Here is a 27,880-nt window from a genome sequence, read left to right on the forward strand (position 1 = left end):
TGGGGTCACAACCACACCAAATCCCTGGCCGTGCCCTGGCCCTGATCCCCACAGCCTGTCCTGTTTGCTTCATCCCTCCATTGCCAGGGACTTTGTGGGACAAGGGAGCTCTGCTCTGGGGATGGAGGGAGGTGCAAGTGCAACCACTGGAGTGGGAACCACAAGTGATCAGGTTTGTGTCCTTTGGGGTCAGGAACTGGTAAAAGTTGGAGGCAAAGAAAAGTTTTTTGCCCACCATAAAGTTGAACAGGATACAATTTAATAACCACCACAGCTCTTCCCTCAGCTCTGTGCAACATCCCAGCAGCATCTGTGGTGGTCGAGTCCACCATTCACAATGGATTACTGTATTAAACCAATGTAAAAAAGAGGATTCTATGATAGATATAAACAAGATTAAGGTGCTTTGTCAGTATGCTGTGCCTGGACTGGGGATAAAATAGCTTGAATAATGCCTTATAGGCAAAGCTGTCAATGTTCTGCGTAGAATGGAATCATGCTGCTTTTGCTCCCAACCAGGGCCATTGCCATGGGGAGTCTCCTGCAGGGGCAGACACTGCCATTTGTCCCTCTGGGATGCCACAGGGGTACTGCCAAGATGAGCTCTCCTCTCCTTGGAGCCCTTCATGGGCACAGAGGCCTGAGAGACCTTTCCAGGACAGACTCAGGCCAAGGAACCCTTGAGTCCCTCAGCCCCACATCAGTGTCTGCTGGAACTCAATCCCCCTCCCCATCCCACAGCAGCTCTGCATTTCCCTCCTCCAGCCTTGGTCTCCAGCACAGCCATGGAGGCTCTTTTGGTTCTGCACTTTTCCTGCAGCCACCAAGGCCAGCTGAGCTCTGCATTTCCCACACTCAGCCCTGCCCAGCACAGGCAATGCCCAGCAATTCCTTGTATGCTCCTGGCCTTGCTGTCACCCCCAGCAGCAGCTCTGTGGCCCCTTTGTGCCCCGCTGCCCCAGCCATGGTGCCACAGCCCCCTGTGCAGCCCAGCCCAGGCCAGGAGCACTCCGGGTGGGAACAGCCCCTGTGCCGTGGTGCCCACAGCAGCCCCTGGGGCTCTGTGCCCCCATGGCCTCCCTGCTGGGCAGCCTCTCCAAGCTCCTGCACAGCCCGTGGCACCTGTGGGCCTTCCCAGCCAGCCCTGCCCCAGGCTCTGCCGGGCTCGGGGCCAGCAGAGAGGCCGGGCAGGGTTGGCCATTGCCGGGAACAGGCCCTGAGCCCTGCAGCAGGATGGAGCTGGGGCACAGCCAAACTCACCCGCAAACCTGGGCTGAGCAGCCAGGGCTGGCAACGGCTGGGGACAGAGACTGGGCTGACAAATGTCCTGGGCTCCCTCCCTGCTCTGTCTGTGCCACCAAGGGCACAGAGCAGCCTCCTCTCTCGGCCACTTGCCTGTTTTCCATGCCTTCCCCAGGCCCTGGCTCTGCCCCACAAGCCCTGGGCTCAGTCCTGCCCCTGCACGCTCACACAGGCTGAGATGGACACTGATGGTTTCTCTGGCAGCTTCTCTCAGCCCAGCCCAGCTCCCTCCAAGCTCTGCCAGCTGCCCTGAGCTCTCTGCAGCACCAAGGGCCTCTCCCCAGCACAGCCCAGCCGCCTCTGGCCCCACAGCCCTGCTCAGGCCAGGCTGCTCTGGGCAGTGGCCCCACGGCCTCAGCCCCTCTGAAGGGCACAGCAGCAGCTGGAGCTGCGAGAGGACTCAGCCCCAGCCATGGGGGAACGTGCTTGGCCAAAGGAAAAGGAGGCTCCCTGTGTGCCCTGCTCTCCTGTCCAGGAGATGCTGAGAGCTCTGCAGCCCCTCCTGCCATCCCATCTGCCCAGATCAGCACAACAGCCCTGGCCTTGTGGCCATCAGGAGCTGTTCCTGCTCCCGGCCCAGGGCTCATCCCAAAGCTGGGGCAGCCAGAAAGCTGTGCCCATTTCTCTTCAATCCTGCTCTGATAAAAATGAATCCTCAGCAACTTGGAGGCGCCCTCAGGAATTTTACTATTCCAGAGGCTTGTTCAGCCTTCAGCTCTTCAGTTCAGGAATTCAGTGAGAAAGGCTCCTTAACATTTCAAAACACCCTAACAAGACAAGCCCCTGGGATTTATTTAATTAAGTTTTAAGTTCTTCTGTGGTTAATTATAGAAATTTCAGAAGGGTATTCAAAGTGATTACACTGTATATAAATACAATGCATAGCAAATTGATTTGTCTGTTTTAGTTTTCTTTTCCTGTTTGTAGGTTGGTATCAACAATTTCCAATTGATATTGATCCAGAGCACCTCCTAATGCAGTTCTGAATAGATATGAAAATCAAGACCCTTTATGGCTGACCATCAATCAGACTCTGTCCCTAACCCCCTCCTCCCCATTTCCTTCCTCCAAGCCCTGGGACTCAGAGCAGCCTTGTGCAAATCTCAGCTTCCTCCACTCCAGGCTGCACCTGCAGCTTTCAGCTCCTTGGCACAAACTCCCAGCTGCTTTCCTTGGAGAAGGAGCTGCCTGAGACACAGAGGGATTTATTATCAGCATTTATTCATTTATTATCAGAAAACAGTAGCAGGGGAATGCAGAGCTCCATAAAAGACAGAAGTCCAGCCCAAGGAGTGCTGGGCAATGGAGTCACAGCCAGGGGTGTCCCCAGGGCTCAGGATTGGGGCCACTTCAGTTAAATCTCTTTATTGCTGATCTGGATGAGGCACTGAGGGCACCCTCAGTCAGTTGCCAGGTGACCCCAAGCTGGGTGGGAGTGTGGCTGTGCTGGAGGGCAGGAAGCTCTGCAGAGGGATCTGGACAGGCTGCTGCCATGGGCCCAGGACAATTGGATGAGGTTCAGCAAGGCCAAGGGCAGCATCCTGCCCTGGGGTCACAACCACACCAAATCCCTGGCCGTGCCCTGGCCCTGATCCCCACAGCCTGTCCTGTTTGCTTCATCCCTCCATTGCCAGGGACTTTGTGGGACAAGGGAGCTCTGCTCTGGGGATGGAGGGAGGTGCAAGTGCAACCACTGGAGTGGGAACCACAAGTGATCAGGTTTGTGTCCTTTGGGGTCAGGAACTGGTGACACTCAGAGGCACAGAAAGTTTCTCTTCATGGCCAAGAAATACATGTTGAACATGACTCATTTTAATGACCATCACATCTCTTCCCTCAGATCTGTGCAATGTCCCAGTAGCATCCGATGAGTCCACCATCCACAAGGGATTTCTATACAAAACCGATTTTAGGTAAAGATGATGCTGTGATAGATATAAACACGTTTAAGATGTTGTATCAGGATGCTCTGTCTGGACTGGGGGTAAAACAGCTCAAACAATGTCCTATTTGCAAAGCTGTCAGTGGTGGATGGAGAAGGAGGATCTGGTTGCTTTTGGTGTTGAGGAAATGCTGAAACCAGCCTGACTCATCTGATTTCCTCCAGTCCTGTCCTGGCTGAACCTCCCCTCTTTCCCCTTCCACCCATTGTCTTTTGTCTCCCACCAGCACCCTGGTGAAGAGCCTGGCTCTGTGTTCTCCATCACCTCCTCGCTGGCACTGCCAGGCTGGGATAAGGAGCCTCTCAGCTTTCCCTTCTCTGGGCTGGACTAGCCCAGCTCCCTCAGCCTCTCCTCACAGCCAAAGGGCTCCAGCCCCACCCTGGAGGCTCTTCACTGACCCTGCTCCAGCTGCCAGACATCTTTCCTGCCCTGGGGAACACAAACCAGGCCACAGTGACCAGGATAATGTGTTGCAGTTTAGAGGATGTTACAGCAGACTTTACCCTAGAGCTTCTCTACCCAGCCCGGTTCAGCGCCTCAGTGCTCCAAACCCTCTGTCCCAGGGCTGGACACTGCGCTCTCACCGGCCAGGGAGCCATAAGGCTAGCTCTAGTTCGTCTGGTTCCGCAACCGGCGGTGATAAAAGAGGCGAAGAGGGTCTATGCGTTGTGTCCATGGAAGATGTTTATTCGCATGGTGCAGCAGAGGCCAACGACCTCCCCGAGGCAGAGATGCCTCGAGGGCGAAGGCCTCACATGCACAGCCACATGTGGAGCATAGACACACGTGGAGCATAGACGGCAAGATGGCGGAGGGTAAGGGGTTTTATAGGGAAACAGAGAGGGGCAGGGACAGCACACAGGCCCAGTGACCTCTGGGTACAGGGGAGGTACACAGGCGGAGTTAGGAGTACAGGAACCAATAGGGGAAACCCGAGGGAGTGGCCAGGGCCACGTGGGGTTAGGGTACAGGAACCAATAGGGAGAACTGGAGGCGTGGCTAGGACTATGTGGAGTAGGGAAGGCAGGACAATAGGTGACAAGTACAGTCGTTAAGAAAGGGGTGTGGGGAACTTGCAGCTATTATCACAATAATAATGCACATCCTTGATGTCCTGGTCAAACAGCCATGGCCCCCTTGTCCCCATGTCAGGCTCTGGGGTTGATCCTGTGGAACATCCTTTGGGAAAGGCTGTGACTCCAGGTGGCCTGGGGGGACCCCAAGGGACAGGAGACCCCACTCTGCATGAATAGCATTGGGCTTCTCAGGAGGAAACTATGAGGGGGGCCTGGGGAGAAGTGACCAAGTCAGTGACCTCACAGAGCCACCCTGTGATGTCACACAGCCCCCTGTGATGTCACAGCCTGCTCTGTCATGCCACAGCCCAGTCTCTATGTCACACAGCTCGTCTCTGATGTCACAACCCACTCTGTGATGCCACACAGCCACCCTGTGATGTTGCTGCTGGCTCTGTGATGTCATAATGCTGCTCTGTGATGTAACACATCTGCTCTGTGATGTCACACATTGGCTCTGTGATGTCACACGTGCCCTGTGATGTCACATCATGATGTGTGATGTCACAGAGATGGTCCATGATGTCATAGCTGCTCGATGACCTCACACAACCCAGTGTGTGATGTCATAGTCCACTCTGTGACCCCACACAACCCATTCAGTGATGTCACACAGCCTCCCCATGACATCAGAGCCACTCTGTGACCTCAAAGCTCCTCTCTGGAATGTCCCCTAGTGTCTCCTTTGGGACAGAGGCACAGGTGGCCTCCAGGCACATTTGGGCCCCTCTGCCTGCAGCCCCCAGTGCCCAGAGGTGCTCAGCAGCTCCCACAGGCTGCAGAACCTCCATGCCACCCCTGACAGCCACAAGTGTCTGTCCTCATCCCAGCAAACTTGGTACCACTTGGAGTCCTGGCCAGAGCATAGCTGTGGAGTGACCACTGGGCTCAGCAGGGCAGGGACCCCCTGGGAGCCCCCAAACCCCTCCTGCCCCATGGGTGACTGCAGGAGCTCCAGGGCTGTGCCTGTCCCCATGGCACTGTCACAAGGCTTGGCAGGTTTTCCCATCTCCTGCTGTGCCAGGACACCTGAGGCACCCCAAGACCTCTGGCCTGTGCTGGTATCCTCTTCATGCCTCAGTGCCCATGTGAGTCACATCCTGCCTTGGGCTCTGGTTTCCTGCTGCTTCCCTGGCTCTATCCCTGGGCCATGTCCCCCCCAGGGGACACAGTGACCCCATCTGGGCATCCTGGGGTGCCCTGTGCCCACTGTGGGATGGCCACGAGCAGCTCCAGGTGAGCCAGGTAAGAGGATCCACATCCCCCAGGCACTGGTGGGTGCTGGAGGACCTCGTGCCCAAAGCAAGGACCCTGAGCCATTGTTGGGATTCAGAGCTCACAGCCAGGACCCCCTGTTGAGAACAAGCACAGAACCCCAAGCCCAGAACCAGGACCCCCAGGGAACAGATGCTGCAGAGGGTGTTGGATCAAGTTCCTGTGACCCCAGAATATTGGGATTAGTGCAGCTGTAGCTCTGCACAAGAGAGCTCTTCATCCACTTTCTCTCTTTTCCTCCCTCTGGCCATGCAGGGAGCTCATGACTTCAGTGTGTGACTCGTGTGTGCAAAGAGCAAATCTGGACAGAACTGGGGCAGGGAGGGTTTGGGGGCATCTTGGGATCTGTGCTGGGCACAGAACGTGTTTTCCATTGGTCTGAGACTGTCTGCTGTGGAAAGTGCATTTAATATATAGCAGACATGTTTGCTTGTTTGTTTTGGTTTATTTGGGGTTTTTTTTTGTTTGTTTGTGGGTTTTTTGTTTGTTTTTTGTTTTTTGGGGGTTTTTTGTGTTTTGGTTTCTTTTTATGGAGCTGTGCCTTCCTTTGGTTCAGTTTGCTGCCAATAAATGAACATCCCACTGTGTCTCAGGCAGCTCCTTCTCCAAGGAAAGCAGCTGGGAGTTTGTGCCAAGGAGCTGAAAGCTGCAGGTGCAGCCTGGAGTGGAGGAAGCTGAGATTTGCACAAGGCTGCTCTGAGTCTCAGTATGAGGGAAATGGTGGGGAGGGGGTTAGGGACAAAGTCTGATTTCAAATTGTCAGCCATAATTGTCTTGACTTCATGTCCATTCCCATTGCATTAGGAGATGCGGTGGATCAATATCAATTGGAAATTGTTGATACTGATTTGCCCCAATCGAGCCCAGAGACACTTCAGAGACCAAGTCAGAGCAGTGGGTATTTGCTTTATTCAGTGCACCAGGTGTGTGGGGAATTCTCTCTGCCAAACACACACCTCAGTAGCTCCAAAGGCACAGTGTTATAGGTAAAATTCATGAATATTCATTACATTCCCCAGGATAGGAGTGGTTATACAAATTACTTCTCATAAGTCATTAACATTATTAGCTATTTCTTGTGCTCAATTTCAAAAGGATTCCTTTTGCACCTTTTATCTTGATAGGATTAAGGGAATCCACAAGGCCAGAACTGTTATCAGCCTTCAGCCCTGGACGGGCGCCGTGCTGGTGGAAGGGCAAAAGATCAAAGAAATAAGGATGGTTGAAGTGTAAATATGTAGGATTTTGTAGGTCTGTAGGATTTATTGCCTGAAGGATTAGAGGGTCTGTTTGTCGGTTTCGGATGGTCGGGACAGAGAGGAGAGATCTCTGCAGTCAGGTCTGAGAGCATGGGGTTTGTTGTGAAAGTGTGGGTGTAGGAGAGCTGCCAGGGGCTGCCAGACACAGCCCAGAGCAGCTCAGAGCAGTGAGAGAGAGAGAGAGAGAGAGAGAGAAAGAGAGAGAGAGAGATGCAAGAGAACGCATGCAAGAGAAATATTCTAATTCTCATTAGCCAATCTAGAACAAGCTACAAACCCTACAACATTTACATACAACCTATAAGAATCATCGCATTACCATATGGGGTTATATTTTAAACCCTAAAAACTGCTTTTTGGCCCCTCTGCCATCAGGCAGGGTCTGCTCTGACCCTTGGAGCTGTCTGCAGGCAGAGGGGATTGTTTCACCAAGAAGGGGATTACCTCCAGTCAGCCATACCATTGTTTTCTAGCTGTTCAGGAACTCAGAGCTTGTCTTCATTTCAATCTCCATATTCTCAGCATCTTTTGCCAGGTAATCATATTTATAAGGCTTTCCTATTCCATCTTCCCCAACAGCAGGTGACAATCGCAGTGAACAGATTGACAGGCAGGGCACTGGGGGGACAGAGTGACGTCATCAGGGCGACGTCATCAGAGTGACGTCATCAGGGTCATCAATAACGTCAATGACGTCATCAGAGCGATGTCATCAGCAATCAGCGCAGGTGACAATTGCACTGGAACAGATTGACAGGCAGGTCACTGAGAGGGGACAGGGTGACATCAGGGTGGCACTGGGGTAGCATCAAAATGGCACCAAAGTGGGGGAAAATGGCATTAAAGTGACAAAAAATGGCATCAAAATGGCATCAAATGGCATTGAAGTGACACCAAATGGCAGCAAATGGCACTAAATGACACCACAGTGACACTAAATGGCACTAAATGGCACTAAATGGCACTAATAGACACCACAGTGACACTAAATGGCAACAAATGGCAAAAAATTACAATAAAGTGACATTAAATGGCACCAAATGGCACTAATGTGGCACAAAGTGACATTAAGTGGCACCAAATGGCTCTAAATCGCATTAAAGTGACACTAGATCGCACCAGATGGCGCCAAAGTGACACTAAATGGCACCAAAGTGACATCTAGTGACACTAAATGGTGTCAAAGTGGCGCTAAATGGCACTAAATGGCATTAAATGGGACCAAAGTGACACCAAATGGCACTAAATGACACCAAATGGCACTAAATGACACCAAGCAGCCCCTGGGCACACAGTGACATCACCGACCAGCACAGGTGACAATGACTGCAGAACGGATTGACAGGCAGGTCAGTGAGGAGACAGCAGGTGACATCAAAATGGCACAAAAATGGGAAAAAATGGCATTGAAATGACAAAAAATTTCATTAAAGTGACAAAAAATGGCCTCAAATGGCACCAAAGTGACAAAAAATGGCACTGAAGTGGCACTAAATGACTCTAAGTGGCGCTAAAATGGCAAAAAGTGGCACCTATGTGACATCAAATTGGCACCAAATTAGCACTAAATGGCACCTGAGTGACATTAAATGGCCTCAAATGGCACGAAATGGTATTAAAGTGGCACTAAATGGGACTGAAGTGACACTAAATGGCACTAAAGTGACACCAGGGGTTATGAAATGGCACCAAAGTGGCACTAAATGGCACTAAAATGACACCAAGTGACATCAAAGTGACACTGAATGGCACTAAAGTGACACTGAATGGCACCAGAGTGACACCAGGGGTCATCAAGTGACACCAAATGGCACTAAGTGGCATTAAAGTGACACTAAATGGCACCAAGTGACACAAAGTGGCACTAAATGGCACCAAAATTACATCTAAGTGACATCAAATGGGAAAAAATTGGCACTAAATGGCACCAAAGTGGCACTAAATTGCACTAAAGGGCAGCAAAGTGGCAAACAATGGCACTAAATGGCACCAAATAGGACCAAAGTGACACTGAATGGCACCAAATGGCACTAAATGGCATCAAATGGCACTAAATGGCGTTAGTGACACTAGATGGCACCAAATAGCACTAAAGTGGCATTAAAGTGACACTAAATGGCACCAGATGGCGCCAAAATGACACTAAATGGCACCAAAGTGACAAAAAAAGGCATTAAATGGCAACAGAGTGGCACTAAATGTCACTAAAAGTCACTCAAGTGACACTAAATGGCATCAAATGGCACCAAAGTGGCACTAAATGGCAACAAAAAGGTCCAAAATGGCACCAAAGTGGCACTAAAGGGACATCAAATGGCACCAAAGTGGCAAAAAGTGGCACCACGTGACATCAAATGGCACCGAAATGGCACCAAGTGGCACTAAAGGGACACTAAATGACACCAAATGGCACCAAATTGTCCCCAAAAGCCACTAGAAGTCACCAAATGGCACCAAATTGTCACTAAATGGCTCCAAAGTTCCATCAAAGTGACACCAAAGTGTCCCCAATACCCCCAATGTCCCCAAATGTCCCTTCCCCCAAAACTACCCAATTTCCCCCCAAATTTCCCCAATTTATCCCCATTTTCCCCAATTTCCCCCAGATTTTCCCAATTTTTCCCTAATCTATTCTTTTGCCCCCAATTTCCCCAAATTTTTCCCATTTTCTTCTATTTCCCCCATTTCCCCCCAATTTACTTCCCTTTTTCCCCAAAATTTCCCCAATTTTCCTGAATTTTTCCAATTTTCCCCATTTCCTCCCAATTTCCCCATTTATTTCCCATTTTTCTCACTTTTTCCCCAGTTTTCCCCCAAATTTTCCTTTTAGTCCAATTTCCCCAATTTTCCCCATTTTCCTCCATTTTCCCCCAATTTTTCCCATTTCCCCCCAAAAATTCCCCAAATTTTCCTCATTTTTCCCCATTCTATTTGCATTTTTCCCATTTCCCCCAAATTTTCCCAAACAATTCCCCCAAATTTTCTCAGAATTTTCCTTCAAAATTCCCCCAAACTTTCCCAATTTTTTCCAAAGTTTTCTCCCAAACTTCCCCAAAATTTCCCTCCAAATTCCCCAAATTTTCCCCCAAACTTCCCTAAAATTTTCCCCAAGCTTCCTTGAAATTTCCCAAATTTTCCCTAAAATTCCCACAATTTTCTTTAAAAAATCCCCAAACTTACCCCATTTTTTCCCCAAATTTTCATCCAAATTTCCCCAAAGCTTTCCCGAAATTTCTCCAAAATTTCCCCCGAATTTTCCCAGAAATTTCCTTCAGTTCTTCCCATTTCTCTCTGAAATTTTCCCCCAAAGTTCCCCAAAATTTCCCCAATTTCCCTCAGATTTCACCCCAATTTTCCCCTAAAATTTCTCCCCATATTTCCCCTCAAATTTCCCCCATAGTTCTCCAAATTTCCCTAAAATGTCCCCAATTTCTCCCAAGTTTTCTCCAAAATTTCTCAAAAATTTCCACAATTTCCCTCAAATTTTCCCAAAATTTTCACCCAAAATTTCCCCCCAAACTTCCCCCAAATTCCCCAATTTCTCTCAAATTTTCCCAAATTTTTTCTCTGAACTTCCCCCTCAATTTCCCCAATTTTTCCCAATTTTTTCCCCAAAATTTTCTCCCAAACTTCCCCAATATTTTCCCCCAATTCCCCAAAATCTCCCCAATTTTCCCAAAATTTCCCCCAAACTTCCCTGAAATCTCCCCAAAATTTCCCCCAAATTTCCCTCATTTCCCCCAATTTCCCCAAGTTTTCTCCCAACTTTCCCAAAAATTTCCCTCAATTTTCCCCCAAAATTTCCCCAAAATTTTCCCCCAATTTCCCTCAAATTTTCCCAACATTTCCCCCAAACCTTCCCCCATTTTCCCCAAAAATTTCCCCATTCTCCCCTTATTTCCCCCAAATTTCTCCCCAAACTTCCCCAATATTTCCCCCAATTTTCCCCAAAATTTTCCCCCAAACTTCCTCAAATTTTCCCAAAATTTCCCCCAAAATTTCCCCCAAAATTTCTCCCATTTTCTTTAAAAACATCCCGAAACATTCCCCAATTTTCCCCAAAATTTCCCCAAAACTTCCCAAAATTTCCCCAAACTCACACAAAATTTCCCCAGTTTCCCCCAATTTGCCCCAAAACCTCCCCAAAATTTCCCCAATTTCCTCCAAAATTTTCCCCTCAAACTTCCCCAAAATTTCTGCCACTTCTCCCAAATTTTTCCCCAAAATTTCCCCCAAATTTTCCCATTTAACTCCCAAAATTCCCCCAATGTTATCCCAAATTTCCCCCAACGTCCCTAATGTCCCCAAATCCCCCAATGTGTCCCCAATGTCCCATTAATGTCCCCAACATCCCCAATGTCCCCAGTGTCCCCAATGTCCCTGTGATCAATCCATGTCATCATGTTGGCTTTTCGCAAAGATCCCAATGGATACTCTGTGGATTGTTTGAATTCTTTTCTTACAGAGGTAGCCTGGCTGGGAAAAGTTGCTGTGCAATGATGACTAAGGTCTTTCTTTCTAGTCCCAGCTGAGTTTAATAGCAGTAAAATAGCTGTTCTGGTTGGATTCGAATGCTTGAAGTGTCTGCTTGAACTGGATCCCATCCCCCGGCCGGACCCTGCCTCTGACACTGCAACTATCAGCTCCTGGCGCTGCAGGAACCACAATCTGGGAGTGAGAACAGATCAGTGACAGACGACTGCGCATGCTGCCAGGAGGCGGATCAGTTCCCAGAACGTGCAAAAGAGTTTGGAGAGAAATAGGAATATGTGTAACTGTTTATGAATATGCATTAGGCTGAAGGGTATGGAAAGGGTGTCTCTGTCCATTCCAGGGGTGCTTTTCTGGCTGAATGCCAAAGCACCCAGCGCTGACCTTTTGCTTTTATCTGTCCCCTATTGTCTTTTATTAAACCTTTTTAATCCTAACAGGAGAGTGAACCTCGTTTTTCACAAATCCCCAGTGTCACAGTGATTTTAATCTCACCTGCCTTGCACAGGATCATTGCTAATGTCTCTCCCTGACATCTCTCTCTCCTCTGCCCTTCTTGTCGCTGTCTGTCACCCACACCAGGAGAGCAGCCCTGGCTGGGGAGCATCTCTCCTGTCAGTCACAAGGGGTTCTGCAGGCACAAGTGCCATTGCCCTCTAGCAGATGGCATTGTTACCTTTACAGAGCACAGAGCACATTTAGGAAATAAAAATATACTCAGAAGTTCATACACCTGCTTGTTTCCACTCTGTGAACCTCCTATGCAGGTTTTTTTGCAGCTAAGAGAGACAGAAATGTTCTTCCTCACAGCTGTCCTAGCAGGAGAGAGCAGACAAGAAGGGCCTTGACCTTCCCTGGAGGAAGGGGAATGAGATGATCAGAACTCATCAGTGCTGTTCCCATTGTGTGAATGACACATGAGACCAAGGTGACCCTGTGACACTGTGGGGCCTCATGGTGCCCAGAGGGCATTGTGACACTGTGGGGTCACATGGAGCCAAGGGGCAATTGTGACACTGCAGGACCTCACAGAACCAACAGAACCTTGTGACACTGCAGGGCCTCGTGGGACAAAGGGGATCATGTGGCACTGCAGACTCTTGGTGCCCAAGGGCCATTGTGACACTGCAGGGCCATGTTGGACCAAATGTCCATTGTAGCAATGGGGGCCTCATGGTGCCCAGGGGGCTCAGTGACACTGTGGGACCTCATGGTGCCCAGGGGGCTCAGTGACACTGTGGGGCCTCATGGTGCCCAGGGGGCTCAGTGACACTGTGGGGCCTCATGGTGCCCAGGGGGCTCAGTGACACTGTGGGGCCTCATGGTGCCCAGGGGGCTCAGTGACACTGTGGGACCTCATGGAGCCAAGTGCACACTGTGACACTGCAGGGCCTCATCATCATCAGTCTCTGCAGTGTGATGTGGATTGCTGAAATGCAGTAGCCTGTGAAATCCACGAGTCTCTCCTGTTTCTTCATGTTGATGTCTGTGAATGACTCCTCAGTCGCTGCTGTGATCCTGTATTCCTCTGCTTCCCTCCATGCAGGTACCACCTGGGACACAGAGCTGTTCAACAGGGACTTAGTCGGGACTGAGGAGTTCATAAGACATTTATTACTATTGCATACAATGGATCAGAAAACCTGGGAATGCAGCCAGCTCTTGTGTGATGGTGGAGTGGAGAAAGGTGATTCCTCAGGAACTCTGTGCTCTGGCAGCACTCAGCTGATGAAGATATTTCAGAGATTGTCCAAGAGGAATTTGAGTAACCCAAGGATCAGCACCAGAGAACCCCTTCCAGGAAACAGCTCCATCATTTCCAGTACCAAAGATCTCCAGTCAGAGAAAAGCAAGGGAGGAGGTTTGGACCGAGGATGACATTTAAATGCAGACACACCTACTTCACACACAAAGGAGAGTTTCTCTCAAAATGGTTGTCCTGCAAGAGAGAAGCCAGTCCCAGCCAGGCTCAGGAGAAGCACAAATTTATGTGCTGTTGTTGGGTGAGAGCACAGTAGTGCAGTGAGATCAGCTTCACAAGTTCTGTGTTTAAAGGACTTTTTCCTTTGTAACACTTGCATTTCTTTATTGCACTGGCTTGGCCACTCCTCAGCCAGGCTGTTGATCTGTCACCTCTGGGGTAAGAAGGAATTCAGACAGGACTGAGGGGTTTTATGGTACCCCAGAAACCATAAAGCACTCTTGATCTTGCTGTCAGTTAAAAATAGACCTTTTCAAGTGTTGCTGACTTAGAAAACAAATCCTGACATCTTTGTCTTCCCAAAAGACAGATGAGGAAGGACAGTTCAGGTGTAAAGAAGTGTAGGTCTTAAGATTGGATGATGTTACAACTTCCTGTGCAGCACCCAAGCACCCTGGATTTCTTTCAGAAATAGTTCTCACTAAATATATAACAAAACATCAGCCTATAAGACATCCTGCCCCCAAATGAATAGATATAAATATTGATAATGCAAAATGTTCCCCTCCAATAATTAAGAAAACCTTACGCGTACATACTAAGGGCATCCATGGGTCATGTCACCCAAATTTATATTTGACAAGGGTTGGGGGGACATGTTTGCATCCTTTGAAAACGGAACCTTGGAGGTTCCCCAATTCCTGATGGATGGCTCTGCACTTGGAAAACTGACACACGCACTTTGAATGATTTGTATGGCTTTGTAATAAAATCAGAATTTGCATGCAGTGAGTGATTCTCATTCCACACGCTAAATGGCACCATGACTTTCCATGTCAAACCCTGCAGGGCAGGGACAGCTCTTGTGGCACAATCCCTCCTGGCCAAGGACACAGTGCTGGGAAGGTCTTTCCATGCCGAGGCTTTGCTCCAGCAAAGGAAAGCTCCTGGCTCAGGGTCACCTTTCCTGCTCAGCCAGACACCCTGAGTTCTCCAGCAGGAGGAAAATTCCAGCATTCCCACAGGCTGTGTGACATCATAGTGTGTACTGTGACATCACAGAGCACCTGTATGACATCACGGAGCACCTGTATGACATCACAGAGCAGGCTGTTACATCACAGGGCAGATGAATGGCATCACAGAGTGGGCTGTGAGGTCATGGGACAGCTGTGTGACATCACAGAGCAGACTCTGACATCAGAGAGTGGACTGTGACATCACAGGGGAGCTGTGTGACATCACAGGGGGCTGTGTTAGGTCACTCAGTAGGCTAATGTCTTGCCTTAAAAACAGATGTCTTCCCAAGAAGGTGGGAACCTTTCTGGAGTGGAAAGATAACACCCTCCCTCCAAATTATCGCTTTGTGATAATAGGAGATCCTTGACGAATATATGGAAAAGGAACAACAGTTCTTCACTAGCAAATATATACATCTATAGAACAGAACAGAACAGAACAGCAACAACCGAACAATGCAGGAGTTTCCCACCCGTCAGGCCTCACTTTCCCCTTTGGTGCAGTTCTGGCCAAGCCCGGCAGGGGGCGCTGCAGTGACTCTCGCGCAGCCGGCAGGGGGCGCTGCGGTCCCGGGGCAGGACCTTCCCAGGCGGTGATGGCACAGAAAGTGACCCGGCGGGGACAGCCCTGGCCCCAGGCAGCACCGCCTGCGCTGGCTCCGGGCTCCGGGCGGCAGGGGAGCAGGGAGGAGCAGGCAGGCTTTGGTGGCAGTGCTGAAAACCCCAGGGCAGCAATACCCGGGGCAGCCACACTCACTCTGTCACCCATGCGGCTGCTCGTCGAGGGAAGGGAAGGGGAAGGGGAAGGGGAAGGGGAAGGGGAAGGGGAAGGGGAAGGGGAAGGGGAAGGGGAAGGGGAAGGGGACAGGGACAGTTCTGGCCCCACCCCTACAGGGTCCCACCTCTGGCAATGTCCCCTGAGCTGCAAGAGGCCTGGGGGTAAAACGGACAATTCCCAGTGCAAATGACCATGGGATACCTCAATCACCATGACCCACCCCCAAGACCAGGTTGGCCCTGATGGGATTTGGTGTTGGATCCGTTGGGATTTAGTGTTGGACCTTTTGGGATTTTGGATTGGATCCATTGGGATTTGGACTTGGATCCAATGGGATTTGGGATTGGATCTGATGGAATTTGGGGCAAAAAGGGCAAATTCTGGGTGAAAACAGGGAAGATCCTGACAGATCGCAAGGGAAGGAAGCTCCTCCCAGTCATTCCTCAACTGCCCTGAACCAGAGGCATTTATTGATGGCTCCCGAAGATTCCCGAAGATTCCTGGAGATTCCGACCTACTCCAGAGGCTCCTCCAGCACTGGCCAGAAGTTCTCGTTGCTTGTCCTCATTGTCTTTGGCCTCACAGGGCTGGGCGGGGGCTCCTCGGGATCAGGATCCTCGGGAATGCTGGAGTCAGAGCTGGATGCTGACAGCACGGCGATCACTGGTGTTTGGAAGATCCAGGGATCCTGAGGACTGATCAGCTTGGATTTCTCCTTCTTCTTCACCTCTTCCCCATCTCCTTCTCCTCTTCCTCCTCCAGCACACGGAGTTTTGGCTGTGCGTGTCCAGCGCTGGCGCCGAGAGCAGCCCTGGTGCTGTCTGGCCTTTGGAATCTCAAGATGATCCCTGGAAGGATCCAGTGGGAAAGGTCATCCTGAGCTAGGTGACACTGGATTGTCCCCAAGCCTTTGGCCTTACCTGTCTGGGGACTTTTCTGACTTCTTCTTTCTTCCCTTGGTTTCCAACTTTTCTGACTTTTCCGGCTTTTCCTTCATCCTTTTGGATACTGACTTTTCTGACTTCTCTTTTTTCCCCAATGCAGTTTCTGACATTCCTGATTTCTCCTTCCTTCCCAATTCTGTTTCCAACTTCTTTTTCCCCAATTCAGTTTCTGATTTTCCCAATTTTTCCTTTCTCCCCAATTCGGTTTCTGATTTTCCCAACTTTTCCTTTCTCCCCAATTCAGTTTCCAACTTTTTTTTCCCCAATTCGGTTTCTGACTTTCCAGACTTCTTCCCCAGCACCATTTCTGACTTCCTCTCTTTCTGCTTCTTCCCCTGAGTTTTCTGGTTTTCCAGAGTCTCTTCCTCAGGTTGTTCCTCTGCTCCCGATATTCCAGAAAGTGCCTCTGGAACCAGGAAAGTGACTCCATGTTGGAGGTGACGTCACTTGTCCCATTTCTTCCCTTTGTTTCCACATTTCTTCCCTTTATTTCCACACTTCTTCCCCTTTTCCCACACGTTTCTCTGCTCTTTCCCGTTGCTTTCCACCATTTCTTTCCCACTTTTTACCCATTCCTTTGCTTTTTCCCTCATTTCTTTATCCTTTCACTCTCATTCCCCCTTTGCCCTTTCCTCAATTTTTTTCTGTTTTCATTGCTCCTTGATTTTTCCCCAATTTCTTTCCTTTTTCCCATTTCTTGGCTTTATTATTGCCAGAATTTCCTGTTTTCTTCATTTTTTGCTGTTTTCCCTCTTTTCTTTGATTTTACACAATTTCTTTCCTTTCCCTCCACTTCTTTTCTTTATTAACCCAATTAATTTCCATTTTCCAATTTTTTTTGCTATTTTTCTCCCTTTCCTTTATTTTCCCCCATTTTTTTGCTTTATTATCCCAAAAATTGCCATTACCCCTTTTTTTGATATTTTATAATTTTTCTTGATTTTCCCCCAATTTCTTTCCTTTCCCCTGATTCCTTTACTTTATTATCCCAATTAATTCCTGTTTTCCCCTTTTTTTTGCATTTCCCCCATTTCTTTGCATTTTCCCCCATCTTTTAAAATTTTACCTTTTCCATCTCTCCCAATTTTCCTGCCTTTCCCATCTTTCCTGATCTGTGGCCCCAGTTCCTGCCTGGGCTGTGGGATCTCCTTGGGGAGGTTCTGGAGGCTCTGTAGCAGCAGTGCCCTTGGAAGTGGTGCCTGGACCATTTCCCTCTGGAACCTGGGGAGGGAACTCCAGGATCACCCCAGAATCACCCTGGAATCACCATGGTTTTCCCCAAATCCAAGATATTTCCCTCTCAATTTGCCACATTTTCCTTAATCCACCTTGTTTTTTCCCAAGTCCACCATAGTTTCTCCAAAATCTACCACATTTTCCCCAAATCCATGTTGCTTTTTCCTTAATCGACCCCACTTCTCAGAAATCCACCATAGTTTTCCCCAAATCCACCCCATTTTTCCCAAATCCACCATTTCCCCCAAAATCAACTTGGTTTTTCCCCAAAGCCACTATGTTTTTCCTAAATTCCCCCTTATCCCCAAATCCTTCATATTTTCCCCAAATCCATCTTGTTCTTCTCTAAATCCAACACATTTTCCTTAATATACTGTTTTTCCCCTAATCCACCATTTTCCCTAAATCCACCATGTTCTTCCCCCAAATCCACTTGGTTGGTTTTTTTTTCCCCAAACGCACCATGATTTTCCCAAATCCATCTAATTTTTCACAAATCCCTTGTTTCCCCCAAATCCACCCCATTTGCTCAAACCCACCACATTTTCCCCCAATCCCCTGTTTTCCCCCAAATCTACCATATCTTCCCAAAATCCCCCATTTTCCCCAAATCCACCATATTTTCCCAAAATCCACCATCCCCCAGACCCACCCAGTGCAGGATTCCAGCCCCCTAAATCCATGGAATCCTGGAGCAGGTTGGGTCAGACCCTGTTCCGGTCCCACCCCGGTGTCCCCCCATTCCCAGAGCCCCAGGATCACCCCAGACACACTCGGGGAAGATGATGACAGAGCCAGACGAGGTCAGGGCAGCCACAGGGACCTCCCGGGGCACCACCATGTCCAGGAGCTCTGGGATCTGCAGTGGAGGAGAACAGGGATGGGACCTTCTCCATGGGGATGAGGAACTCAGCATTAGAAGGCCCCAGAGATGGTGGGATCATCATGCATGAGGAACTCAGCATTGGAGGAGCCCCAAGATAGCTGGAGTTTCCTACCATGGATGAAGGCCTCAGAGATGGAAGACCCCAAAGATGAGAAACCCATGTTGGAGGAGTCCAAAAAGGATCCCAAAGATGGTGGGACCTCCTTAACATGGATGAGGGAATGTTGGAGGAGCCCAAAGATGGTGGAATCTCCTCAACATGACCAAGGGACTCGAGGACCCCAAAGATGATGGGACCCCCTCGATTTGGATGAGGAACCCAACATCAAAGGAGTCCAAAGATGGTGGGATCTTCTCCCCATGGATGAGGAACTCAGCGCTTCAGAAGCCCAAAGAGGACCTCAAGGATGTTGGGACTTTCTCCATGTGGATGAGGAGGTGGTGAAGGATTGCAAAAATGTTGGAATTTCCTCAACATGGCCAAGAGACTTGAGGACCCCAAAGGTGGTGGGATCTTCTCCCCATGGATGAGGGAATTTTGAAGGACCACTCCACTCCCCTACCCCCATCCCCTCAAGCCCCTCACCTTGAACACTCCCTTCTGCAGGTTCTTCTTCCCGGTCACTGCCTCCAAAAAGCTGTGGTAGAACCTCATCCGGATCTTGCGCCGCTCCACCAGCAGGACACCGATGTCCCTCAGGGTCAGGGCCACATCCTCACCTGCCCCCAAGCACCGTGACAGGAGGGACATGGTGGCCTGGAGGGCACCCTCCACCCTGCGCCGGGGCAGCCCCAGCGCTGTTGCCACTGCGAATGTCTGGAGGGGATCCAGGTTCCCTGGGAGGAAATGGAAAATGGGGTTTGGGGTGTCCTGGAGGGGATTTGGGGTTTTCTCATGGGGTTTTGAGAGTTTCTCAAGGTTTTATGGGGTCTCCTTGTGGTTTTTGGGGTCTCCTTGGGGGTTTTGGGAGGCTCCTTGTGATTTTATGGGATTTTCTCATGCTTTTATGGGGTCTTCTCATGGGTTTTGAGGTCCTCTCACATTTTTTTGGAGTCTTCTCAGGGTGTTTGGGGGTCTTCTTCCGGTTTCATGAGGTGTCCTTGTGAGTTTTGGGGTCTCCTCATGGGTTTTTGGGGTCTTGCTCTGGTTTTTGTTTTTTTTTGATCTTGTAATGTATTTTTTGCTTTCTCAGCAGGTCTTTTTGGGGTCTCCTCATGTTTTATTTTGGGTTTCCTCATGATTTTTTGGTTTCTCCTCACATCTTTCAACCTCAAACTCTCCATTTCCCACCCCATTCCTCAACCCTCCCACTCCAGCCATGTCCATCCCAAAATCCTCCCCTCTCACCAGGCAGGAATTCCCAGTCATCCACCAAATTGTGCCCCTGGACCAAATTCCTGGCTGGGCAAAAAATCGGCCTCCGCGTTGTCACCTCCATGTCCCCAACCCGTGCCTGCCAGGGCACCACAGCCAGGGTACCGAGGGTCGGGATCCGCACCCCCTGCAACTGCAGCTTTTGGGGTTTGGGGATCCACAGCCCCTGCAAGTGGAATTTTGGGATTTTGGGATCTGCACCCCCTTGAAGCAGAATTTTGGGATTTTGGGATGAGCCAGAGGTGGCCTCAATCCCCAAGAGGGGACATGGGGGCAAGTCCAAGGTGACCTTTCTCTGCGGCAGGAGCTGGTCCAGGACAAAGTCAGCCACTGCATCCCAAATTTCCTTCCGCTCTGGGAATTGAGGGAAACTGAGTCAGGATCCTGACAGATCCCGACATTCACAGGGGTCCAGGGGGTGCCAGTACCTTCAGGAGTGGTGGCTAAGGCCACCTCTGTCCAACCCCAGAGTTTGACCTTGGTCCTCCTGGTGGTGGGAGGGCAGAAGCTCATTCTGCACTCCCTCGGGATTTGGGATTGGGATGTGGAATCGGGATGTGGAGTCTGGGATGTCCCACCACCAGACCGGCTCCCATTGTGTCCCCAGGACACTCTGTGACACCACTGGTGGTACCAGTGGTGGCACTGTGACCTCAATGGGACCTCTGTGATGTCATGGTGACACCATAGGGACAGAGGCTGGGATATGGGGATGGGGGAGGAGGGGGGATGGGGGATGGAATATGGAATGGGGACATGGAATGGGGGACATGGGGCTGTGGGATGGGGGTTGTGGGGAGGGACATGGGGGGTGTGGGACAAATGAAATGGGACATGGAATTGAGGACAGGGGATGGGGGATATGGGGGATTTGGGATGGGGCACATGGAATTGGGACAGGGGGATATGGGGGGTGGGGGATGGAGGATGTGGGATGTGGAACAAGAGGGACACAGGGGAACAGACATGGAAGGGGGATGTGGGATGGGGGCATGGAATGGCAGATGGGGCACATGGGAGATGAGACATGGAATGGGGACATGAGCGATGGAGATGGGACATGGAATGGGGACAGGGAATGGGGAACATGGGGGATATGGGGGACATGGAATGGAGAAATGGGATGAGGGACATGGGGGATTTGGGTTATTGGGGAGATGAAATGGTGGACATGGAATGGGGCCTTTGGGGATCTGGGATGGATGACAAGGGACACATGGGGGACATGAGGAACATGGGAAAAATGGAATGGGGACATGGAAAGCGGACACGTGTTGTGGTTTGACCCTGGCCAAATGCCAGGCACCCATGACATCTACTCACTCACTCTCCCCTGCCACAGCTGGGCAGAGGAGAGGAAAAAAAGTTAATACACACAGGGCTCATGAGTTGAGATAAGGACTGGGAGATGCTCCAAGGACAGAACAGGATCCTCTTAAAGTTACAAAGTGAAATTTATTGCCAACAGAGTCAGAGGGAAGACAATGAGAAGTAAAAAAAAACCCTCAAAGACACTGTTTCTCTGCTCACCCCCTCCCTCCTCCCCACCAGCAGCACAGGGGGACAGAGTATGGGGGTTTGGTCAGTTCATCACTGAGATCTTCTTCCACTGCTCAGGGGGAGAAGTTTTTTCCTCTGTGTAGCCATGGTGTCCCTCCCACAGGAGGCAGTTCTCTGTGAACTCCTCCACAAGCGGCAGCTCACCTGAACCTGCTGCAGCATGAGCTCCTCCCACGGGCAGACAGTCCTCCCAAAACTGCTGTGGCATTGGTCTCTCCTCCACAGGGTGCAGCCCTCTGAGGCCAGGCTGTTCCATCTCGGGAGCAAAGCCTCTCTCTCCACTGGGACTCCCACTGGATCCCAGCCTCCTCCAGGCATCCACCCGCTCTGGCGTGAGCACCTCCCCACGGGCTGTGGGTGGATCTCTGCATTCCCTATGGACCCCATGGGCTGCAGGGGGACAACCTGCTCCCCTCATGGTCTTCACCATGGCCAGCAGAGGATTGTCAGCTCCGGTGCCTGGAGCACCTCCTCCCCCACCTTCTCCACTGACCTTGGTGTCTCCATGTTGTTTTCCCCTCACATATTCTCATCTCCTCCTCCTTCTCTGGCTAAAAAGAAATGTGTGCTCACATTGTTTTGATTTCCTCTTAAATATGTTTTCACAAAGGCATAACTAACATCTCCAATTGGCCCAGCCTTGGCCAGCAGCATGTCCATCATCTTCAGAGCCATCAGAGATTGGTTCTACTGGACACGGTGAAAGCTTCCAGGACATTCACACAGAACACACAGGAGCTATCTATGTGCCCCCCACCCACTAGATAAAACTGGGCTAAGCAAAACCAACTCATGAACACAGGGGTGCATTTGCTCCCAACCCTTCAGCCACTTCTTCAGACCTACCACAACAGCCTTTAAGGGATTAAATTTCCCCTAGATGCTAAAGATACCTTGCTGATGTTCTGGGCTAAGAAAAACCAACACACTCTGCAGTGTCACAATGGACTCAGTGATTCTATGAGGCCCTGTAGTGTCACAATGGACTCCACGATTCAGTGGGGACCTGCAGTGTCACAAAGGTCTCCATAATTCCATGAGGTCCTGAAGTGTCACAATGGTCACTTGGTTCCATGAGGCTGTGCAATGTCACATTTGCCCCTTGGATCCATGCAGCCCCCAGTGTCACAACAGCCCCTTGGTACCATGCCTGGTTTTTGGTGGCAGGGGGGCCACAGAGGTGGCTTCTGTGAGAAGCTGCTGGAACCTTCCACCATGTAGGGCAGAGCCAGTCCCTGGTGGCTCCAAAGGTGGACATGCCACTGGCCAAGGCTGGGCCAATTACAAATGGTGGTAATGCCTCTGTGGTAACAGATGTAAGGAGAAAGAAAGAACCAAGAAGTTGTTGCACAGTTGTAATTGCGACCAGATAAGAGAGGAGTGAGAACATGTGAGGAGAACAGCTCTGCAGACACCAAGGTCAGTGAAGGAGGAGGGGAGGAGCTGCTCCAGGCACTGGAACTGGGATTCCTCTGCAGCCCTTGCTGAAGACCATGGTGAAGCAGCAGTGCCCCTGCAGCTCCTGGAGATCCATGGGGATGCAGAGATCCACCTGCAGCTCCTGGAGATCCATGGGGATGCACAGATCCACCTGCAGCTCCTGGAGATCCATGGGGATGCAGAGATCCATCCACAGCCCCTGGAGATCCATGGGGATGCAGAGATCCACCTGCAGCCCATGGAGGAGGAGCCCAGGCCGGAGCAGGGGGATGCCTGGGAGGAGGCTGTGACCCCTGCAGAGAGGGGCTCTGCTGCCCAGCTGGAGCAGCCTGTCCTTGAAGGACTGACCCCATAGGAGAGTGACCCACGCTGCAGCAGCTTTGGGGGACTGTTGCCCGTGGCATGGACTCACATTGCAGCAGTTCACAGGGAGCTGCTGCTCGTGAGATGAACTCACATTGGAGAAGTTCCTGGAGAACTCTCCCGTGGGAGGAACCCCACAGTGCAGCAGGGGAACAACTCCTCTCCCTGAGCAGTGGGAGAAATCTCAGATGATGAACTGACCAGAACTGACCATTCCTGTCTCCCTGCTCTGCTGGGGGAGGAGATAGAGCTGGGCAGGAGGGAGAGGTGGGGGAAAGGCACTTTTAAGGTTTTATTTTACTTTTCCTGTTCTGATTTTGTCAGCAATAATTCAATTAATATCTCTAATTTGAGTCTGTTTTTCCCATGACCATATTCAATGAGGGATCTCTCCCTGTCCTTATCTCAACTCCTGAACCCCTCGTTCTATTTCCTCTCCCCTGTGCAGCTGCAGAGGGGAGTGAGAGAGAGGCTTTGATGGGTGCCTGGCATCCAGCCAGCATCAACACACTACACCCTGTATCTTGTACATGTCATGTATACCTGAAAAGTGTTTTGAAGAGAAAAACATATTTATTTTTGAAGATAAAAACATATTTATTATGGCTTTCAACATTTGTAAGGTAACCTTGGTTTTGTTACTTCAGGCTTCAGACCCATTAACTGCAGCCTAACTGAAGATGTGTTTCATGGCTCAGAATAGATGAATCTACCACAGAGAATGAAGTGTCATGGTTTAAAATTGATCCTATTTGGTTTATGACTTGTGGTCCTTACAAACCCACTGTCCAAGGGCTGGGTTTGCAAGCTGGAGTGTGAAGCACAGGAAGTTTCTCTGGATAATGCTGCACCCCCATCTCTCCAGTTGCATGGACAACACCATGTCAATCCTTGCAAAAAGCCTTTCCAGTTTTCCCTTGGATCTGAGATTCCAGGGCCCACAGCAGGGCTTCAGAGTTCTACTGATTTTTATTTTTCAGGTTTTTGAGCAGAGCTCTGAATTGGGCATCTCTTGTCATTCCTGCTGCTCTTCTGACCTGAAAAAGGATCTGTGCTCCTGTGAGCCACATCCTGAAGGGTGGTTGGCAACCATGGAATCCTCTGGGAAAGCACTTGATTGACTTGAGTGCCCTGGCTGGAAAGCTCAGCCTGAGGAAAGAACTGTTCCAGCTGCCTCTGTGTGTGTCCAGTTCCTCACAGCTGAGTCCCTGAACACACAGACTGGTTTCAAGGGTTTATCTTCCCCTCCTGTTCGCTTGGAGGTGATGTTGGGACCCTTTAGAACAACATCTGACCAGCTCCTGCCCCCATCCTGTTTTATTCTCTCTTCTTTGGAGTTTACCTACTGTGTTTGACATGGAAATTGGTGGTGTCTCCTCATTCTTTCCTCCACCATCAATGGTAACTTATATTAAACAGTGAAAACTGCCTCGTTTATCTGGTGGGGAGGACATGGGTGGAGAAAGTTAACAGGGTTTGTTTTCATGAGCCTTGTGACAGCAAAGAAAAATGAGGTTTGTCATTTTGGTGTGATGCTTTGTATTGGGATTTGTGGGATTATTTTGTGTTGTTGGTATTGTTTATTAGTATTACTTAATAGTATTATACTTCTAAATCTTACGTTATTGATTGTGATTGGATGTCTGTCAGAGGCTAAAATAGTTCATGCCTCAAACATTTATACAACGTTTTGCTCATTATAACAAAAAGTGTATAAAGAAACTACAATCAAAGAAGCCTCCCTGAAGATACCTGACTGGGACTTTGGACTGAGAGTCAAACTGCTGAGATTCCATAAAGGGAAACCTATTTCATATTCATCTCAGGCTGAGGGAAAGGAATGCATCCACAAAGGCCAAAGCCACCAGCTGCTCTGATAACCATCCCTGGCTGAGTTTGGGGTGGAGGAGAGCACAGCCTTCAGAAGCCAGGTTTGCACAGACTTCCCCCCTAGCCGAGAAGGAGGGGGGAGAAGGTTTGGGGTGCATGGTGTAACCTCTAGTAAGAGGCAATGAACACCCATCCATCCTCCATTAAATAAACTGGCCCAGCTGTGGAACACCCAACCCCACAGATCACATCCATGGGACTTTCACGTGAGAGGAGCTGAGGAGAAGTCACAATCCATCAAAGACCCCCAAATGCTAGGCCTTGCACCACAGGAGTGCAGGTGATGCAAGCAGAGTCTGCTGCTAGAGACTGTCCCCTCCCCTGGGGGGACATGTCTGGAAATTGCCCCTGGCCTGAGTGTATATTAACCCATGGCATTCTGTGCTTTTGGGGGGACCATCACCAGCAAGAAGACCAGCTGGAGAGGATCAATGCAACATTGTTGGGATCCATGGATGGTGATATTTTCTTTATTCTGTCTCTGTCACCTTCTTTCTGTCCCCCCACCTCTTTTCCTACTTTTCCTTTTCTCTCTTTTCCTCTCTCTCTCTCTCATATTTTCTGTCAAATAAAACCCATACTATTGACTGGCATATGGTCTTGTTTGCACCTTAATTCAGGCAGAGGTATTTCCAAAAAACGTTAATAACTGGATCTTAACAGGGCCTCGTGAAACTAAGAGAACCATAGTGACACTGCATGGCACCATAGAGCCAAGGGGCCATTGTGAGACTGTGAGGCTAAATGGAACCAAAGAGTTAATTCTGACACAGCCAGGCCTTACATAACCAAGGGGACATTGTTATACTGCAGGGACTCGTGGAACTTGGGGAAGAGTTGTGACACTGTGGTGCCTCAGGGAGCCAATGGGCCATTATGATACTGTGGGGCCTCATGTACCTCAGAGGCCACTGTGACACAGCAAGGCGTTGTGAAACTAAGGGGACACCTGTGACACCGTGGGGCCACATGGAATCAAGAAGACCATTGTGACACAGCAGGATCCTGTGTAACTATGGGTCCATTGTAACACTGTGCAACCAAGGAGTCCATTGTGGTACTCTGGGGCCTCATGGAATCAAGAAGAGCATTGTGACACTGTGTGACCTTCTGGACAAAAGGAGTCAATGGTGACACTGTGGGACCTCATGTAAAGATGGGGCCATTGTGACATTTGAGGGCTCCATGGAACAGAGGGGCAAATGTTACTCTGTGGGGCCTCATGGAACCATGGAGATCACTGTGACACTGCAGGACCTCATAAAACCAAAGGGTCATTCCTACACTGTGGGGACTCATGGAAGGAAGGAAACAATTTTGACACCATGGTGCCCCATGGGACCAATTGGCCATTTTGGCCTTAGGGAACCAATGAGACCATTGCTGCACAGTGAGAGCTCAGGGAACCAAGGGCCCTTTGTGACATTTTGGAGCCCCATGGAAACCTGGAGACGATTCTGACACTCTAGAACCTCATGGAACCAAGTTGACAGCAGGTTGACTGCAAGTCTGGATCTGCCAGAGGGCAGGAGGGCTCTGCAGAGGGACCTGGACAGGCTGGATCCAGGGGCCAAATCCAACAAGATGAGATTTAACCAGACCAAGTGCCAGGTCCTGCACTTTAGCCACAACAACCCCTGCAGTGCTACAGGCTGGGGACAGAGTGGCTGGACAGTGGCCAGGCAGAAAGGGACCTGGGAGCACTGATGGACAGCAGGCTGGACATGAGCCAGCAGTGTGCCCAGGTGGCCAAGGAGGCCAATGGCACCTGGCCTGGATCAGGAATGGTGTGGCCAGCAGGAGCAGGGCAGTGATTCTTCCCCTGTACTCGGCACTGGTGAGGCCTCACCTCGAGTGCTGTGTCCAGTTCTGGGCCCCCAGGTTAGGAAGGACATTGAGGGGCTGGAGCGTGTCCAGAGAAGGGCAACAAGGCTGGGGAAGGGTCTGGAACACAAGTGCTGTGAGGAGTGGCTGAGTTTGGAGCTGGGGTTGTTTATCCCGGAGAAGAGGAGGCTCAGGGCAGACAAGGTGCTGTTAGGTCACAGGTTGGACTTGATGATCTCAAAAGTCTTTTCCAACCTCACTGATTCTGTGATTATCAGCAACCAACTTTGGAACAGTTTCAGGATGAACCCTGGGCCTCCTCTTCAGAAGGTCCAGCAGCCCATGGCCCTCAGCTTCTCCCCACAGGCCCCAAAGCCCATCCTGTCAGTCCTGCAGAGCCTCTCCAGCTCCTCCTCACTGCCCCACAACAGGGAGCCTCACAGCCACACACAGCAGTCCAGATGTGCCCCCTGGCCTGTGCTGCCTCTGGCAAGGGAACAGCACGAGGCACTGCAGGACCCTGCAGACAATTCATGAAGCACTTGTAGGATGATCCTGCTCACCAAGGGATGTTCCCATGGTGCCAAGTCAGGAACTGAAATGGGGAGTGGGGCCAGAGAGGAAAGGGCAAACAGGGATGGGCTGTTTGCAGGGCAGGGGACAGGGATGGGCAAGAGGAAGAAATGTGGATGAGGAAAGAGGAAAGAAAGCAAAGGTGAAGCAAAGGAAATGCTCAGGGCTGTTTGGGGGTGGCTGCCAGGCAGCTCTGGCTCTGAGCAACAACGTCTGCAGTGGGACAGGATCCTCACAGCTCATGTGAACAAAGTTTCTGGCTGACTTCAGAGGTCATAACAAACCCGAGTGGTTTCCCTCCCATCCCCAGCCCTTGCTGGCCCCCAGGGCTGATGGTGTTTGTGCTCACTCAGGTTCATCTCCCCACACCAACAGCATGGGGTGCTCACGCCTGCTGTGTGCAATGCAAACAGGGCTCCTGAGCCAGTGCTGCCGTGTCTCTGCCTGGAAGGATCAAGCAGCTCTGGGAGCTGGGGGAGAGGCCAGGGCTGCCAAGGGGGGATGTTGTTGGCAGCTCCATGAGGACGCTCTGGGACGCTGCCCTGGGCTGTCCAGCGCAGTGGGGATGGATCAGCCCCTGCTCTGCTGCTCCTTCCCGGCTCCCCCAGGGACCTTGCAGAGCCCCAGCCATGCTGTTTGCCCCCAGCCTGCCCACGGCCACCCTGCAGCTGCTCACGGGGGTTTTCTCTGCTCAGCATTGGCCTGGGCATGTTCTGGAGAGACCC

The 27,880-nt window shown here is 50.5% G+C and overlaps 1 protein-coding gene across 1 annotated transcript in view; it reads right to left on the reverse strand.

Annotated features, from left to right (window-relative positions):
* Positions 1-27,880, reverse strand: part of LOC146421984 (olfactory receptor 14A16-like) — a 468,355-nt gene that overhangs the window by 376,551 nt on the left and 63,924 nt on the right. The gene's annotated exons all lie outside the window — the stretch shown is intronic.

Source organism: Lichenostomus cassidix, unplaced genomic scaffold (assembly GCF_008360975.1).
Source record: "Lichenostomus cassidix isolate B80296 unplaced genomic scaffold, HeHo_3.0 HiC_scaffold_46, whole genome shotgun sequence".
Classification (NCBI taxonomy): domain Eukaryota; kingdom Metazoa; phylum Chordata; class Aves; order Passeriformes; family Meliphagidae; genus Lichenostomus; species Lichenostomus cassidix.